This window comes from Zea mays, chromosome 2 (assembly GCF_902167145.1).
Source record: "Zea mays cultivar B73 chromosome 2, Zm-B73-REFERENCE-NAM-5.0, whole genome shotgun sequence".
Classification (NCBI taxonomy): domain Eukaryota; kingdom Viridiplantae; phylum Streptophyta; class Magnoliopsida; order Poales; family Poaceae; genus Zea; species Zea mays.
Window position 1 is genome coordinate 235,192,325 of NC_050097.1, and position 19,716 is coordinate 235,212,040.

The window sequence follows — 19,716 nt, forward strand, 5'->3', positions numbered from 1 at the left end:
GATTTGTTGGCGCGCGCAAAGGGGAAAGAAAAGAATAGGCAAGACGACGGCAACTTGGCAGAACAGTGGCGGCAAGTGCGCTGCAGCGGTGGCTCAGCTGTGGTGCTCCTTGAGTTAATATTATGGGTCAATTTTCTGTATGTCATCGAAAAATATATTCGTCCCATATGTTATACAAACAAAAAAAAAATCTATGTCACTTAGTGGCACATAAGAAATGAGTATAAAATCTGATGACAATCCCTTTAAAAGGGAAATCCCTTTAGCTAATGAGCCACAGAGTTAGTCTAGCTCGGCTCGTTTAGCTCGCGAGACAAAGCAGAAAAAACAATATATATATATATATATATATATATATATATATATATATATATATATATATATAATAATTAATATCTAGTTAATTTGAAACTGATTTAATAATAGAAAATAATAATTATACTTATATTTTCAAAGACCACATCAATGCATCACCAAATTAACACAACTTATCACTCATCAATTCACAATTCACACATGTTAATCAGTTTAACCTATAGTTATATTTGAATAGATCAATTTAATACATAGACACAATTTATCAATCATTAGTTTAATTTATTGGTCATAGACACCACACATAAATATAACATGTTCATCATTTGTTACGTAAATGATATGCATATAGTTTCGTTTTGCTGAAATATGGTAGCTCGTTTAGCTCGCAAGCTAGCTTATTAGCGAACAAAGCTAGGATGTCAGCTTAGCTCGGTAAAAAATTCAAACGACCCGATCCGTCCTGAGTCGAGCTGACCATAAACCGAATGAGCCACGAGTATTTCGTTCAGCCTTACTACAAACCTCGAGATTTAGCTGTTATGTACGTACTCGTGTTATTGGTACATATAGGAGTGATGACCTCATCACTTTACATAGTGGTTCTGTTAGCTATAGAGTCGACAGTCCACGACCAAATTGTTTCTCAAAAAAACGTTGGATTTATAGATATGTTGATTTAACATCACTATTATAGGCCATGTAAAATGAAATTTAGTTTTTTTGAGCCTAGTAAAATGAAACTGATGAAGAAAGAAAAGTATACAGCTCGGCCTACTGAACTTGGTGTGTGTATGGGCATCATATTTGGAACTCGTAACAAAGCGACCCACTCATCTTGCCGAAATCTAGCCCACGTACGCTATTGGGCTGGTCCGCTGGTGGGCTGATTCGTCCAGCAGCATGGGTTGGCAACCCGATTCGTATGGCAATAAAAACAAAACTCATCCATGGTTATACTGCTGCGGCTACGTCCGCTCAAATCTCGCCCCTGTTTGTTTCGGCTTTCAGTTACGGACTACCAAACGCTCAGCTTTTCAGTCAGCTTCTATAAAATTCGTTTAGGTAAAAACCATTCGAAATCAACATAAACACATAATCGGTTGAGTCGTTGCAATAGTAGAAATATGTCGCTTTCTAGATCCTAAGCCCATATGGACAACTTTATCTTACTCCGCACGTAATTCTAATAATACACAGATTCTCTACACAGCCAGATTCTCCCCACAGCCAGATTCTCAGAAAAGCTGGCCAGAAAAAAGCTGAACCAAACAGGCCCGCGATGTGGGTATACAATTTTACCGGATGGCTATCTGCAATTTTAAAATGTGCATCTATTGAAAAGCATACTAACTAGTCCATCTAACTTAGCCTAGACTTTTTTTTTGTTAGTATCGAAATGTGAGAACGGTGTTTTTTATGAAATAATTGGTTGTGTAAGTCGTTAGTTCTTAATTTAGTTCTAGTATTGCATGAGTATGCAACGAACTGTGAACCTACATTATTTCTAAGGTAATGTGTACTGTTCTAGTAAACTCTATAGGAGTGAGATCGATAGATTTATATGTTGTTTGACTATCGGCCATTAATTGTGGCAACATATTAGGTGTAATCGGATCAATGACGCAACATTCAACGAAGACACAAACAATGAGATGAGAGAACCTTTTTTTTTAAAAAAAAAATATCCAGAGTCATTTCACCTTCTTGCTTGTGTCTTGGTTGCATCATAGTTTTTTGACAGGAGGAGGAACCCCTACTGAAAATTTTATTAAAACTAAAAAAATTACAGTTTTTAGAGCATACAGATAGACATATTACACAAGTAAAGGGTTAGTTATTACTGCCATTGCTGAAGCCAGTCAGGAATGGAGGAATCGAATCTTCCCCGAGCTCTATAGATGACCAGGCGTAATTCTTTTGTGAATTCATGTTTACATTGTTGCACCGTTGGATCTTTGTTCTGAAATAACCATGCATTTCGGCACTTCCAAATGCTCCAAGTCATGAGGATAACTATCTCGATAGAGAAGGGAACATTGAGTTGTTGTTGATTGCATCATAATTACACTAATAGACCCGTTTGCAGCTGATATATTGCCATTATGTGTTATCTTTATAACGTTATTATATAGTTTTATTATTTCTCTTAGGGCCCGTTTGTTTCGTTGGAATTGAATTCCATTTTAATAATTATAATTTAGACAAAACTAATTAAGTTTATATATTTATATATGTAATATATTTGTATATTATACAAAATCATATGAGAGAGATAGTTATATACTACATTTATGTTATAGAGGCGCAAGTAGAAGAATGTGCTATAAGTTGTACATCGGAAAAATAACATGTAAATCTATAGAATCAATTTCCATCTCTCACCCCATGAATTTGAGGTAGGCTTATATGATAACTTTGGAAAGTGGTGGAATGTCATATTCTAAAAAAATAGCCTACTCCATTAGTAAGATTCCAATTCCTCAAAATGAAAGGAAACAAACGGGACCTTATAGAAATAACCGATGGGCATCTAACGCATATAAATACTCGATAAGTATATACCCTCTTAGGCCTCGTTAGTTATTCCCATTATACATGGATTGGATGAGATTGGAAAAAATTTAGAAAAACTTTGACTTGTTTGGTATTTAAACCCACTCAATCCCACTCAATCCACGTGGATTGAGAGCTAACCGAACAAACCCTTACAGGATATATTGATCTCTACTATATAAAGCATCTACCCTCTTCTCTACTAATCCTTAAGGCAATAGTATAGACTAGGCACAACCATGCTGTCGGGGACCATAATTAGGGGTACCCCTAAGACTCCTAATCTCAGCTGGTAACCCCCATCTGCACAAAGCTGAAAAGGTCTGATGGGTGCGATTAAGTGACCGCAGTCACTTCGCCGCTCCACTGACCGGCCTGACAAGAAGACAGCGCCGCCTGCGTCGCTCCGACTGCTGTGCCACTCGACAGAGTGAGGCTGACAGCAACCAAGTCCGGCCTCGGGCGCCATAGGAAGATCCGCCTCGCCTGACCCTAGGGCTCGGCCCCCGTCTCGGCTCCGGAAGACGACGAACTCCGCCTCGCCCGACCCCAGGGCTCGGACTCGGCCTCGACTCCGGAAGACGACGAACTCCGCCCCGCCCGACCCTAGGGTTCGGACTCGGCCTCGGCTCCGGAAGACGACGAACTCCGCCTCGCCCGACCCTAGGGCTCGGACTCAGCCTTGGTCTCAGACGATGGTCTCCGCCTCGCCCGACCCGGGGCTCGGACTCGACCTCGACCTCGGAAGACAGACTCGACCTCGACCTCGGAGGAGCCTCCGCCTCGCCCGACCCAGGGCTCGAACCGACCACGTCACAGGGGGGCCATCATTACCCTACCCCTAGCTAGCTCAGGCTACGGGGAACAAGACCGGCGTCACATCTGGCTCGCCCCGGTAAACAAATAATGATGGCGCCCCGCGTGCTCCATGACGACAACGACTCTCAACCCCTTATGGAAGCAAGGAGACGTCAGCAAGGACTCGACAGCCCCGACAGCTGTCCTTCCGCAAGGCTCCAGCGCTCCTCCGACGGGCACGACATCACATGAACAGGGTGCCAAAACCTCTCCGACTGCCACGACGGCATGTACTTAGGGCACTAGCTCCTCTCTGCTAGACACGTTAGCACACTGCTACATCTGCTATTGTACACCTGGGGCCCTCTCCTTACGCCTATAAAAGGAAGGTCCAGGGCTCTCTTACGGGAAGGTTGGCCGCGCGGGAGGACGGGACGACGCATAAAGTCCCTCGCTCTCTCCCACGCGGACGCTTGTAACCCCCTACTGCAAGCGCACCCGATCTGGGCGCAGGACAACACGAAGGCCGCGGATTTCCCCTTTCATCGGTCTCCTCCTTTCTTTCCCCCCTTTGTGCTCCGTCTCGCGCCGACCCATTTGGGCTGGGACACGCGGCGACAATTTACTCGTTGGTCCAGGGATCCCCCGGGGTCAAAACGCCGACAGTTGGCGCGCCAGGTCGGGGCCTGCTGCGTGTTGACGAACAGCTTCCCGTCAAGCTCCAGATGGGTAGTCTCCAGCAACCTTTCCAACCCGGTACGGTGCTCCGTTTCGGGAGTCTTGAGTTCATGTCCCTCGACGGCAGCTACGACATGATACTCCTTCCTCCGCCGCGCGACAGCGACAATGGCGGCCGTCAGCCCGCCCGCCGGCGGCGAAATCAACGACGTCTTCCCCACGTGGCGGAATAACAACATCCGAGTTTGTCCCGTCACCTCCCCCGCCGACGGAGGAGGAGGCGGGGCAACCGTGGCCAAGCAGGAGGCGGCACCTCGTCGGCTGTCGAGCGAGTCGACGGCGCCGGCGCCCCGACGGGGGACACGTCGGGCGTCGACCTCACGTCTGAGACGAAGACGAGCGCCGTTTCCCCGCAACACGCCAACTCCAAGCGGACAAACGACGCCAGCACGCTCGCGAGGGACTTGCTGGGCGTCACCCTCGTACCTGAGACGACGGTGCAGTCCGCCCCTGACGCGACTTCGTCACCGCCCGTCGACCAAGAGGTACCGACCGATTCCCATCTCGTGCCTTTTGGATTCAGCCTCGACCCACCAAGCGACTTCGCTTCGGTGGGAGCCTTCATAGAGGCATGTCCAAACCCTCCGGGGTACGGTATGCGGTCACCCTGGGACCGGCTGACGGTCGTCTCGACCTACGGACCCTCGGGTTCCGAGGAAGACGACGAGCCCGACTTTTGTGGGGATTTCTCCGGACTCGGTAACCCCAGTGCCATGCGGGACTTCATGACCGCATGCGACTACTGCCTTTCCGATTGTTCCGACGGTAGCCGCAGCTTCGGCGACGAGGACTGCGGCCCAAGTCGTGAATGCTTCCACGTCGTTCTAGGGGGTCCCGGCGAAGGCAACCATCTTGGTATACCGGAAAACGGTGATCCCCCTAGGCCTGCGCCTCGCGTTGACATCCTTCGGGAGCTAGCTGTGGTCCTAGTCCCTGCGGGGGGTCAGGACGCACAGCTCGAGCAAATCCACGAGATGCAGGCCAGGCTCGACGAGGGAGCAGGAACACTTGAGCCGCTCCGGCGGAACATCGGGCAGGAATGGGCAGACCAAGCTCCGGCCGGAGAAGCGCGTCATCTGCCCCAGGGCATCCAGCTCCGCATTGCCGATGACATTAGGGCAAGGCCGCCGCCAGCTTCTAGTGGGGTCGGCCAGAACCTGGCTGCAGCAGCAATACTTCTTCGCGCAATATCGGAACCATCAACCACCGAAGGGCGTCTTATCCGGGGAGAGCTCAGGAATCTCCTGGAGGATGCCGCGGTCCGACGGGCCGAAAGCTCTGCCTCCCGAAGGCAGGGGTACCCCTCGGAGCATCGTGCCACGACTTCCCGATTCACGCGGGAAGCCTCGGTCCACACCGGGCGCACGCGCAACACAGCGCCTGCGGCCCCGGGTCGCCTCGGCAACGAGCACCACCACCGCAACCGTCGAACCCACATCGACGAGAGGGTGCGCCGAGGCTACCACCCCAGGCGTGGGGGACGCTACGACAGCGGGGAGGATCGGAGTCCCTCGCCCGAACCACCCGGTCCGCAGGCTTTTAGCCGAGCCATACGACGGGCGCCGTTCCCGACCCGGTTCCGAACCCCGACTACTATCACAAAGTACTCGGGGGAGACGAGGCCAGAACTGTGGCTCGCGGACTACCGGCTGGCCTGCCAACTGGGTGGAACGGACAATGACAACCTCATCATCCGCAACCTCCCCCTGTTCCTTTCCGACACCGCTCGAGCCTGGCTGGAGCATCTGCCTTCGGGGCAGATCTCCAACTGGGACGACCTGGTTCGAGCTTTCGCCGGTAACTTCTAGGGCACGTACGTGCGCCCTGGGAACTCCTGGGATCTCCGAAGCTGCCGCCAGCAGCCGGGAGAGTCTCTCCGGGACTACATCCGGCGATTCTCGAAGCAGCGCAATGAGCTGCCCAACGTCACCGATTCGGATGTCATCGGCGCGTTCCTCGCCGACACCACCTGCCGCGACCTGGTGAGCAAGCTGGGTCGCCAGACCCCCACCAGGGCGAGTGAGCTAATGGACATCGCCACCAAGTTCGCCTCTGGCCAGGAGGCGGTTGTGGCCATCTTCCAGAAGGACAAGCAGCCCCAGGGCCGCCAGCCGGAAGATGTCCCCGAGGCGTCCACTCAGCGCGGCACCAAGAAGAAAGGCAAGAAGAAGTTGCAAGCGAAACGCGACGCCGCCGACGCGGACCTTGTCGCCGCCGCTGAGTACAAGAACCCTCGGAAACCTCCCGGAGGTGCCAATCTCTTCGACAAAATGCTCAAGGAGCCGTGCCCCTATCATCAGGGGCCCGTCAAGCACACCCTTGAGGAGTGCGCCATGCTTCGGCGCCACTTTCACAAGGCTGGGCCACCTGCGGAGGGTGGCAGGGCCCACAACGACGACAAGAAGAAGGATCACGAGGCAGAGGGGTTCCCCGAGGTCCACGACTGCTTCATGATCTACGGTGGGCAAGTGGCGAACGCCTCGGCTCGGCACCGCAAGCAAGAGCGTCGGGAGGTCTGCTCGGTAAAGGTGGCGGCTCCAGTCTACCTAGACTGGTCCGACAAGCCCATCACCTTCGACCAGGGCGACCACCCCGATCGCGTGCCGAGCCCGGGGTAGTATCCGCTCGTTGTCGACCCCGTCATCAGCAACATCAGGCTCACCAAGGTCCTCATGGACGGAGGCAGCAGCCTCAACATCATCTACGCCGAGACCCTCGGGCTCCTGCGGATCGATCTGTCCTCGGTCCGGGCAGGCGCGACGCCTTTTCACGGGATCATCCCCGGGAAGCGCGTCCAGCCCCTCGGACAACTCGATCTGCCCGTCTGCTTCGGGACTCCCTCTAACTTCCGAAGGGAAACCCTCACGTTCGAGGTGGTCGAATTCCGAGGGACCTACCACGCAGTGCTGGGGAGGCCATGCTACGCCAAGTTCATGGCCGTCCCCAACTACACCTACCTCAAGCTCAAGATGTCGGGCCCCAACGGGGTCATCACCGTCAGCCCCACGTACCGACACGTGTACGAATGCGACGTGGAGTGCGTGGAGTACGTCGAGGCCCTCGCCGACTCCGAGGCCCTCATCGCCGACCTGGAGAGCCTCTCCAAGGAGGCGCCAGACGTGAAGCGCCATGCCGGCAACTTCGAGCCAGCGGAGACGGTTAAGTCCGTCCCTCTCGACCCCAACAACGACGCCTCCAAGCAGGTCCGGATCGGCTCCGAGCTCGACCCCAAATAGGAAGCAGTGCTTGTCGACTTTCTCTGCGCAAACGCCGAAGTTTTCGCGTGGAGTCCCTCGGACATGCCTGGCATACCGAGGGATGTCGCCGAGCACTCGTTGGATATCCGAGCTGGAGCCCGACCCGTGAAGTAGCCTTTGTGCCGATTCGATGAAGAAAAGCGCAGAGCCATAGGCGAGGAGATCCACAAGCTGATGGCTGCGGGGTTCATCAAAGAGGTATTCCATCCCGAATGGCTTGCCAACCCTGTGCTTGTGAGAAAGAAAGGAGGGAAATGGCGGATGTTTGTAGACTACACTGGTCTAAACAAAGCATGTCCGAAAGTTCTCTATCCTCTGCCTCGCATCGATCAAATCGTGGATTCCACTGCTGGGTGCGAAACCCTGTCTTTCCTCGATGCCTACCCAGGGTATCACCAAATCAGGATGAAAAAGTTTGACCAGCTCGCGACTTCTTTCATCACACCTTTTGGCATGTACTGCTATGTTACTGTGCCATTTGGTTTGAGGAATGCGGGTGCGACGTACCAAAGGTGCATAAACCACGTGTTCGGCGAACACATTGGTCGAACGGTCGAGGCTTACGTCGATGACATCGTAGTCAAGACAAGGAAAGCCTCCGACCTCCTTTCCGACCTTGAAACGACATTCCGGTGTCTCAAGGCGAAAGGCGTGAAACTCAATCCCGAGAAGTGCGTCTTCGGAGTCCCCCGAGGCATGCCCTTGGGGTTCATCGTCTCCTAGCGGGGCATCGAGGCCAACCCGGAGAAAATCGCGGCCATCACCAACATGGGGCCCATCAAAGACTTGAAAGGCGTACAGAGGGTCATGGGATGCCTCGCGGCTCTGAGTCGCTTCATCTCATGCCTCGGCGAAAGAGGCCTACCTCTGTACCGTCTCTTAAGAAAGGTCGAGTGCTTCACTTGGACCCCTGAGGCCGAGGAAGCCCTCGGGAACTTGAAGGCGCTCCTCACCAACGCGCCCATCTTGGTGCCCCCCGCTGCCGGAGAAGCCCTCTTGATCTACGTCGCCGCTACCACTCAGGTGGTCAGCGCCGCGATCGTGGTTGAGAGACGAGAAGAAGGGCATGCATTGCCCGTCCAGAGGCCGGTCTACTTCATCAGTGAGGTACTGTCCGAGATCAAGATCCGCTACCCACAAATTCAGAAGCTGTTGTACGCGGTGATTCTGACGCGGCGGAAGTTGCGACACTACTTCGAGTCTCATCCGGTGACTGTGGTGTCATCCTTCCCCCTCGGGGAGACCATCCAGTGCCGAGAGGCCTCGGGTAGGATTGCAAAGTGGGCGGTGGAAATCATGGGCGAGACAATCTCGTTCGCCCCTCGGAAGGCCATCAAGTCCCAAGTATTGGCGGACTTTGTGGCTGAATGGGTCGACTCCCAACTCCCAACAGCTCCGATCCAACCGGAACTCTGGACCATGTTTTTCGATGGGTCGCTGATAAAAACAGAGGCAGGCGCGGGCCTGCTCTTCATCTCGCCCCTCGGGAAGCACCTCCGCTACGTGTTGCGCCTCCATTTCCCGGCGTCCAACAACGTGGCTGAGTACGAAGCTCTGGTCAACGGGTTGCACACCGCCATCGAGCTAGGGGTCCGACGCCTCGACGCTCGCGGTGACTCGCAGCTCGTCATCGACCAAGTCATGAAGAACTCCCACTGCCGCGACCCGAAGATGGAAGCCTACTGCGATGAGGTTCGGCGCCTGGAGGACAAGTTCTATGGGCTCGAGCTCAACCACATCGCCCGACGATATAACGAGACTGCGGACGAGCTGGCTAAGATAGCCTCGGGGCGGACAACGGTTCCCCCGGATGTCTTCTCCCGAGACCTACATCAGCCCTCAGTCAAGACCGACGACACGCCCGAGCCCGAGAAGGCCTCGACCCTGCTCGAGGCACCCTCTATCCCCGAGGGTGAGGCACTACGCGTCGAGGAAGAGCGAAATGGGGTCCCGCCTAATCGAGACTGGCAGACCCCATACCTGCAATATCTCCACCGAGGAGAGCTGCCCCTCGACCGAGCCGAAGCTCGGCGACTGGCGCGGCGCGCCAAGTCGTTCGTCTTGCTGGGGGACGGGAAGGAGCTCTACCACCGCAGCCCCTCCGGCATCCTCCAGCACTGCATATCCATCGCCGAAGGTCAGGAGTTATTACAAGAAATACACTCGGGGGCTTGCGGTCATCACACAGCGCCTCGAGCCCTCGTTGGAAACGCTTTCCGACAAGGTTTCTACTGGCCGACCGCGGTGGCCGACGCCACTAGAATTGTCCGCACCTGTCAAGGGTGTCAATTCTACGCAAGGCAGACCCACCTGCCCGCTCAGGCTCTACAGACGATACCCATCACCTGGCCGTTTGCTGTATGGGGTCTGGACCTCGTCGGTCCCTTGCAGAAGGCACCCGGGGGCTACACGCACCTGCTGGTCGCCATTGACAAATTCTCCAAGTGGATCGAAGTCCGACCCCTAAACAACATCAGGTCCGAACAGGCGGTGGCATTCTTCACCAACATCATCCATCGCTTCGGGGTTCCGAACTCCATCATCACCGACAACGGCACCCAGTTCACCGGCAGAAAGTTCCTGGACTTCTGCGAGGATCACCACATCCGGGTGGACTGGGCCGCCGTGGCTCACCCCATGACGAATGGGCAGGTAGAACGTGCCAACGACATGATTCTGCAAGGACTCAAGCCGAGGATCTACGACAACCTCAACAAGTTCGGCAGGCGATGGATGAAGGAACTCCCCTCGGTGGTCTGGAGTCTAAGGACAACGCCGAGCCAAGCCACGGGCTTCCAACCATTCTTTCTAGTCTATGGGGTCGAGGCCATCTTGCCCACGGACTTAGAATACGGTTCCCCGAGGACGAGGGCGCACGACGATCGAAGCAACCAGACCGACCGAGAAGATTCACTGGACCAGCTGGAAGAGGCTCGGGACTTGGCCTTACTACACTCGGCGTGGTATCAGCAGTCCCTGCGACGCTACCACGCCCGAGGGGTTCGGTCCCGAGACCTCCAGGTGGGCGACTTGGTGCTTCGGCTGCGACAAGACGCCCGAGGGCGGCACAAGCTCACGCCTCCCTGGGAAGGGTCGTTCGTCATCGCCAAGGTTCTGAAGCCCGGGACATACAAGCTGGCCAACAGTCAAGGCGAAGTCTACAACACTTGGAACATCCGACAGCTACGTCGCTTCTACCCTTAAGATGCTTTCAAGTCGTTCGTACACCTCATCCACGTACAAAGTCTAACCATCAAGGAAGGGTCAGCCTTGCCTCGGCAAAGCCCGACCCTCCCTCGGGGGCTAGAAGGGGGGAACCCCCTCTGCGTCAAAATTTTCCTCGAAAAAAGTGTTTCTGCCAGAACGTCTTTCGTGCTTTTTGACTACTTCAAAAGTGGGATCCTGAAAACGACGGAGTACACGTAAGCAGCCAAGGCTGACCGAGCCGAGGGACTCCTACGCCTCTGGGATACGGATACCTCACTCATCACCTTCTGCGATAAGTAACTCACGCTCGGATAAGCGATTCCGCTGACCGAACAAGTCTTAATGCTCGGAAACCTTTCTGCCGAAACGATTTTTCGGGCCTTCTCGACTACATCGTTAGCAGAATCCTACGGACGAGTAAGAGTACACGTAAGCGGCAAGGTTGACCGAGCCGAGGGACTCCTACGCCTCCGGGATACGGATACCTCACTCATCACCTTCCGTGAAAAGTAACTCTCGCTCGGACAAACAATTCTGTCACCGACAGATAAGTCTTGATATCCGAAACAAGAGGAAAAGAAACGCAGCTTTACAACACAACGACAGTATGTTTGGGCCTCGGCGGCCGCAGAAAACATACGCACGCTACAAGATGAACTGATCCTGCAGGCTCGGACCTCGACGGAGGGGGAGCAGTAGCACCCTCGGCGTGAACTACACCTTCGGCGAAGTCCGACCGAGCCTCGGATGGCAGCACGGTCGGAGGATCTCCGCTCCGAAGGACGACATCAGCACCGCGCTCGGGCCATCGCCGCCAGGGTCTCCTCCAGGAATCCGGCCCGAGCAGACGGCTCGGCCGGCCACCCCGAAGCCTCAGCCAGCTGTCCCCCGAGGACATCAGCCCGGCTCATGGTCTCGGCAACTCGACTCCGGCGCTGGTCCCGCCAGTGGACGGCCTGGCCAGGCTCCGGCCGACGAAGTCTTCTTTTTGAGCCAACTCTGCCTCTGTCCACACTGACACCGCTGCCTCCGGCTCCGGCTCATCGAAGAGCGGCCGAGGGTTCCTTTAACTAAGCAAGAGAAGCCTCGGGCGGCAAGGCCGACCGAGCCGAGGGACTCCTACGCCTCCGGGATACGGATACTAAAAGTCGCATAGAGGGGGGGTGAATAGGGCGAAACTGAATTTACAAAATTAATCACAACTACAAGCCGGGTTAGCGTTAGAAATATAATCGAGTCCGAGAGAGAGGGTGCAAAACAAATCGCAAGCGAATAAAGAGTGTGACACGCGGATTTGTTTTACCGAGGTTCGGTTCTTGCAAACCTACTCCCCGTTGAGGTGGTCACAAAGACCGGGTCTCTTTCAACCCTTTCCCTCTCTCAAACGGTCCCTCGGACCGAGTGAGCTTTTCTTCTAAATCACTTGGAACACAAAGTTCCCACAAGGACCACCACATGATTGGTGTCTCTTGCCTCAATTACAAGTGAGTTTGATCTCAAGAAAGAATGAGAAAGAAAGCAATCCAAGCGCAAGAGCTCAAAAGAGCACAACAAATCACTCTCACTTAACACTAAAGCTTTTGTGGAATTTGGAGAGGATTTGATCACTTGGGTGTGTCTTGTATTGAATGCCTAGCTCTTGTAAGTGGTTGGAAGGTGGAAAACTTGGATGACTTGAATGTGGGGTGGTTGGGGGTATTTATAACCCCAACCACCAAACTAGCCGTTTGGTGGAGGCTGCTGTCGCATGGCGCACCGGACAGTCCGATGCGCCAGCCACGTCACCAGGTCGTTGGGTTCCGACCGTTGGAGCTCTGACTTGTGGGCCCGCCTGGCTGTCCGGTGGTGCACCGGACAAGTCCTGTAGACTGTCCGGTGTGCCACCCGCGCGTGCTCTGCTCCTCTGCGCGCGCTGGCGCGCATTTAATGCGTTACAGTCGACCGTTGGCACTAAGTAGCTGTTGCTCCGCTGGCTCACCGGACAGTCTGGTGTGCACCGGACATGTCCGGTGAATTATAGCAGAGCTGAAGTCCGAAGCTGGCGAGTTCCGAGTCGCTTTCCTCTGGAGCACCGGACACTGTCCGGTGTGCACCGGACATGTCCGGTGAATTATAGCGAAGCGCCTCTGAAAATTTCCGAAGGTGCGAAGTTTGGCTTGGAGTCCCCTAGTGCACCAGACACTGTCCGGTGGTGCACCAGACACTGTCCGGTGTCGCACCGGACAGTCCGGTGCGCCAAACCAGGGCACACTTCAGTTATCCCTTGCTCTTTTTGTTGAACCCTAATCTTGGTCTTTTTATTGGCTTAGTGTGAACCTTTGGCACCTGTAGAACTCATAGACTAGAGCAAACTAGTTAGTCCAATTTTTTGTGTTGGGCAATTCAACCACCAAAATCAATTAGGAAAATAGGTGTAAGCCTAATTCCCTTTCAATCTCCCCCTTTTTGGTGATTGATGCCAACACAAACCAAAGCAAGTATAGAAGTGCATAATTGAACTAGTTTGCATAATGTAAGTGCAAAGTTTACTTAGAATTTGAGCCAATATAAATACTTATAAGATACGCATGGATTGTTTCTTTAATTTTAACATTTTGGACCATACTTGCACCACATGTTTTGTTTTTGCAAATTCTTTTCAAAGTCCTTTTGCAAATAGTCAAGGGTAAATAAATAAGATTTTGCGAAGCATTTTCAATATTTGAAATTTTCTCCCCTTGTTTCAAATGCTTTTCCTTTGACTAAACAAAACTCCCCCTCAATAAAATTTCTCCTCTTAGTGTTCAAGAGGGTTTTAAGATACTGATTTTGAAAATACTATTCTCTCCCACTTTTGAACATAATGAGATACCAATTTGAAAAATCATACCAATTGAAAAACTCTTTTTAAAATTAGGTGGTGGTGCGGTCCTTTTGCTTTGGGCTCATGCTCTCTCCCCCTTTAGCATAAATCGCCAAAAACAGAATCAGTAGAGCCCTTGTTACTACTTTCTCCCCTTTGGCAAATAAAATACGAGTGAAGATTATACCAATGTTGGAGAAATGGCTCGGAGTGACGGCGAAGGATGAGTTATGGAGCGGAGTGGAAGCCTTTGTCTTCGCCGAAGACTCCAATTCCCTTTCAATACACCTATGACTTGTTTTGAAATTCACTTGAAAACACATTAGTCATAGCACATGAAAGAGACATGATCAAAGGTATATGAATGAGCTATGTGTGCAAATCAACAAAAGAAGTTCATAGAATCAAGAATATTTAGCTCATGCCTAAGTTTGTTAAAAGTTTGTTCATCTAGTGGCTTGGTAAAGATATCGGCTAATTGATCTTTAGTGTTAATGTAAGCAATCTCGATATCTCCCTTTTGTTGGTGATCCCTTAGAAAATGATACCGAATGGCTATGTGTTTAGTGCGGCTATGCTCAACAGGATTATCCGCCATGCGGATTGCACTCTCATTATCACATAGAAGAGGAACTTTAGTTAATTTGTAACCATAGTCCCTAAGGGTTTGCCTCATCCAAAGTAGTTGCGCACAACAATGGCCTGCGGCAATGTACTCAGCTTCAGCGGTAGAAAGAGCTACGGAATTTTGCTTCTTTGAAGCCCAAGACACCAAGGATCTTCCCAAGAACTGGCAAGTCCCTGATGTGCTCTTTCTATTAATTTTACACCCCGCCCAATCGGCATCCGAATAACCAATTAAATCAAAAGTGGATCCCCTAGGATACCAAAGCCCAAACTTAGGAGTATAAACTAAATATCTCAAGATTCATTTTACGGCCGTAAGGTGAGCTTCCTTAGGGTCGGCTTGGAATCTTGCACACATGCATACGGAAAGCATAATATCCGGTCGAGATGCACATAAATAGAGTACAGATCCAATCATCAACCGATATACCTTTTGATCTACGGATTTACCTTCCATGTCGAGGTCGAGATGCCCATTGGTTCCCATGGGTGTCTTGATGGGTTTGGCATCCTTCATCCCAAACTTGCTTAGAATATCTTGAGTATATTTCGTTTGGCTTAGGAAGGTGCCCTCTTGGAGTTGCTTCACTTGAAATCCTAAGAAATACTTCAACTCCCCCATCATAGACATCTCGAATTTTTGTGACATGATCCTACTAAACTCTTCACATGTAGATTCGTTAGTAGACCCAAATATAATATCATCAACATAAATTTGGCATACAAACAAATCATTTTTAAGTGTTTTAGTAAAGAGTGTAGGATCGACTTTTCCGACTTTGAAGCCATTATTTATAAGGAAATCTCTAAGGCATTCATACCATGCTCTTGGGGCTTGCTTGAGCCCATAAAGCGCCTTAGAGAGTTTATAAACATGGTTAGGGTACTTACTATCTTCAAAGTCGGGAGGTTGCTCAACATAGACCTCTTCCTTGATTGGTCCATTGAGGAAGGCACTCTTCACGTCCATTTGGTAAAGCTTGAAGCCATGGTAAGTAGCATAGGTGTAAAGCCCAAAATTTGTATAAGGAAAAAAATATAAAATAAATAAATAAATATGCTTATAAGTGGGTGTTTTAGAATTATAGAACCTTTGGAGATTATTTGGTTTTCCTTTCTTTGTGCATATTCAATTAATAGTATCAAATTAGTCAAGTTACCAATAAATAAATAAAGAAGTATGCATCTCATGCTGATAGTTTTGTGTCTGGTGCATTTCATTTGACTAAATAAATATTTAATAAATAAAATATAATAAACCATGTATTTCATGTTGAGTTTTTTTAAGATTGTGCATTTAATATTGGTAATCAGACTGTATTTGAATTTTAAACCAAAGACGAAATAAATTAATAACAAAATAGAAATAAGCAAAAAAAATGAAAGGGAAAACTCACGGTCGGCCCACTATCCTGGAAGCCAGCCCACATCCCTCTCTCGTGCTCTTCTTTTGTTTATTCTTCAATCCAGTTGCTGAAGAGAAAGTAATAAAAAAATCACCCTGTGTCATCCTGAGGTCAGCAATGACATCAGCTACCCTCAATGACGTGTGGGCCATGGGCTCAAGAAATATCTCCTTGACTACGAACTCTTAGCCATGGCGATCTGAAACAGAAGCTCCATAACCACCAACGGATCGCAGGCTAGCGTTAGTTGCGATTCTTGCGGGTTGATAGGATGGTCGCCCAGCTCCGCCCGCGTATATATGTGTGCGTCCACCGCGCCCTGCTCCATTATCATCTGCTGCCTAGAATCTAGCGGCCAAGAACTCGAGAGAGAGAAGCCGGGGCCCCTTCGCCGACGACACAGAGTACCGCGGGCGGATTTAGACGGAGGAGAACCCCACGGCGTTGTGCACAAGTCGGCGGGCTGCTGGAGATCTCTCCGGCCCTTGGGGAGCGCCGACACCACGGCCAGACGTCTCCTATAATCTTGGTGAGTCCTTTACCAGGCGGACGCCTTTACCTTTAGCATGCGTTTTCATTCAATCGAGCGCTGTATCTCCGTCGAGCTCGGGTCGCGGTGAGGAGAGAGAGTGTCGAGGGTAGAAGAGGATGCCTCCGACACTGATGGCCTTGGGGCTGCATCAAATTCCCATGTGTGTGTTCGCATGGGCGCTTGGAATCGAGTGCGACAGTGGGTCGAGGAATCCTCTCACCGTTGGCGGAACTCCGCCGCGGGCACTGTACGTATCGACCCTCCGCGCGCATGGTCTCCACGAGGTGGTGGCCGATGACTGCCGCAGCCTCACTGGTGCCACGCTCGCTGTCCTCGCTGCGTGGAATGGGGAACCTCGGGTCGATGCCGACTGCTCACCAAAGATCAACGTCGCTGCGGATCCACTGCGCGCTGTGGCCATCTCGCATCATCGTCCCTAACCATTGTAAGATCCCCGCTGTCATACACCTTCTTTTCTCTGCGTGTTGGGGTTACTGGTGCTCGGAATAGCGGTAGGGATTCCGGGGCGTCGGCGTCGGTTGTAGCTGCACCGGCAAGCTCGCCAAAGGAAGAAACGCCACCTGGGCGCTTCGGTTGGGAAGAAAGGTCGTGGGGCGTTGATTCGTGAGTGTGTGGTTCAGATTAGAGGGGAGATAACGTTTCAGCTCGAGGAATCCTATGCGTGGGATCTAAATCGTGCGGTTGTGGTGAGATCTAGGACTTAATAAAATCGGGACCGCAGATCTGGCGCTGTGCGGTCCTCGTCGCATACTGGTTCAGTGTTATTGGTCGATCTAATCTCCGCCACGGAATTCTGATCGGACGGCTCACAATCGTCGATACCCTTTCGGCCGATAGATTTAACAAAAGAGCCCCTTAGTTTACTTAAAAATAAACCCGCCGTCCGTGCAACAGCGCCCTGTGTCTTGGGAATAATTGCGTGTTAGCCCCTGCGCTTTTCAGATTTTGGGGGCGCAGTCCAGTAAATAAGAAAAACAGAGAAATTGAATTAGAAATTGAATTTTAATGTAAACACAATTCCTAAAACTTGTTTAATTTATAGGAAATTCACATGATGTCCAAATTATTTCATTCCAATTTCTATAATCCTATAATATTATTTTGTATCATTTAGTACCACTATTTTAACGTGAAAGTCATATTAAAATTTATATTTTATTTAATCTTGTACAAAACACATAGAATCTTCAGAAAATTATAACTCCTCCGTTTTAACTCCGATTTTAGCCATTCTCGAACCCACGATCTCGTAGCAGCGCGTAGATTATTATTACGCAATTTATTCTTATGATTGGTATGATGTTAATCTTGCCTATACCATGTTTGTTTGTATTGCTACGACTAGCGTGAGGACACGTGTCATCTGAAGAGCAAGTTGGTACCTGGAATCTCAAGTTCCAGGCAAGTTGTGCCCTTGATCACTTCTTTTTACCCAGTCATGTTCTGATTAATCATAATGATCTGCATAGGTTAATTTTGATGGGACCCAATAGGTTACCCCAGTTTGATTATCTTTATACCTTGATTACCACCACACTTTTTGGGTAGCACCTGCTATTGCTTTATGTGGTTATGGGTATGGAGATACATTTTATTCATGATTATACTTTTATTATCAGTTGTTATTTACTGTTCATGATAAGATCATTATGTTAATTGGAACATGGAGAACCACCCGGGAAAATAGTGCTACCACAAGGGTTTATGGACGCCCTTGGCTGATTAATTAGGAAAGCTAGTGGAGGACTACCTTACCCGAAAGGGGCAAGGGCAGTAGGGGAGTGGTCAGTGTAGGGAGGTCCTTGGTTGATTTTGCTGCGATGGCGGTCAGGCAAGAACCCTGCATTGGAGCTTCCTATAAACTGTAGCGGGTTTTCTGAAGCTAGTGGAACTTTGTAAAGGCCTCGTAGTGTTACCCTGCCTCGCCTCCTCGGTAGAGGTGTATGGGAAGTCGCGATCCCTTGGCAGATGGGTAACATGACTTGTGGGTAAAGATGCGCAACCTCTGCAGAGTGTAAAACTGGTATACTAGCCGTGCTCACGGTCATGAGCAGCTCGGACCCTCACATGATTAATTTATGGAACTTAAATTCAATTTGTCATATGCATTGCATCGCAGGTGATGTTGTTACTTCTGTTCTACTATTTAATTGGGTTGGTATTTACTTATACTTAGTAATTGCTAATAAAATTTTGACCAACTTTAAAAGCAATGCTCAGCTCTAACCATCCTCTTTGGTAAGCCTTACACTTCACATGAACTCCCACCTTTGGCGAGTTCATTCACATTATTCCCCACAACTTGTTGAGCGATGAACGTATGTGAGCTCACTCTTGCTGTCTCACACCCCCCCACAGGTCAAGAGCAGGTACCACAGGATGAGGCACGTGGAGGACGCTGCGATGAGTTCGTGAGAGAGATCTAGGCCGTCGTCTCCCAGTCAACTTTGGGTTGCTGGACCGTTGTCTCCTTATAATGTAATTATTTATTTATTTTGTACAGAACTCCTGTTATATAGTAAAGATGTGACATTCGATCCTGTGCCATGATTCATCATATGTGTGAGACTTGGTCCCAGCACACCTGGTGATTATGTTCGCGCCCGGGTCTTGGTGCCCCGAAATTCGGGTGTGACAGAAGTGGTATCAGAGGAATGTTGACTGTAGGACGAAACCTAGATAGAACTGGACAACCATTACCTACTTACCTTACTCTGATTCTTTTTATACTTATCTTGATCATGTCTCACCTTCTACTGTTCTACTCTGATTAACCTTATCTTTGCTACTCTGATTCTTTTCTAAACTCTTCTTGATCTTTTCTCATCTATTTCCGCTTTACTCTGATTATCCTTACCTTTTCCTTATAAAGACAAACTTGGATTTCACACTTTGAAATCTTGTGCCTAAAGTGACTTTTAGGAATAGGAAACCTAATCTTAGGAGCAAAAACAAAACTATTTTATGAGTATCTATGCACTTGAATGTTTGTTCTTATGATACTTGTCTGATTTGGATCTTTGATTGAGTGTGATGAGTTGTGGAGTAATGTCCACAATTACATCTGCATAAACATCTAGGCATAAATAATAGTATTTATAAGATAACTAGACAATCTAGATTATCCCCCTAAAAAAATATATCTAGTTTTTTGTATCTATCTCATCTTAACAGATTCTATCTTACCTTTGGACATTCACCTCATACAACTAGTTACCCTAGTCTTGACATAAAATAACTGGTCAAGCCCTACCAAAGAATCTTCAGTACATAACCAACTATTAGCTCATTCATACCGCCTACCAAATGATTCCCTTGCAAAACTATCTTACCATATGTATCTAACTCAGATGGTCAATACTAGGCGGGGTGGTGGAATTGATTTACCTCCTAATCGACACACTCGGTGGATATATA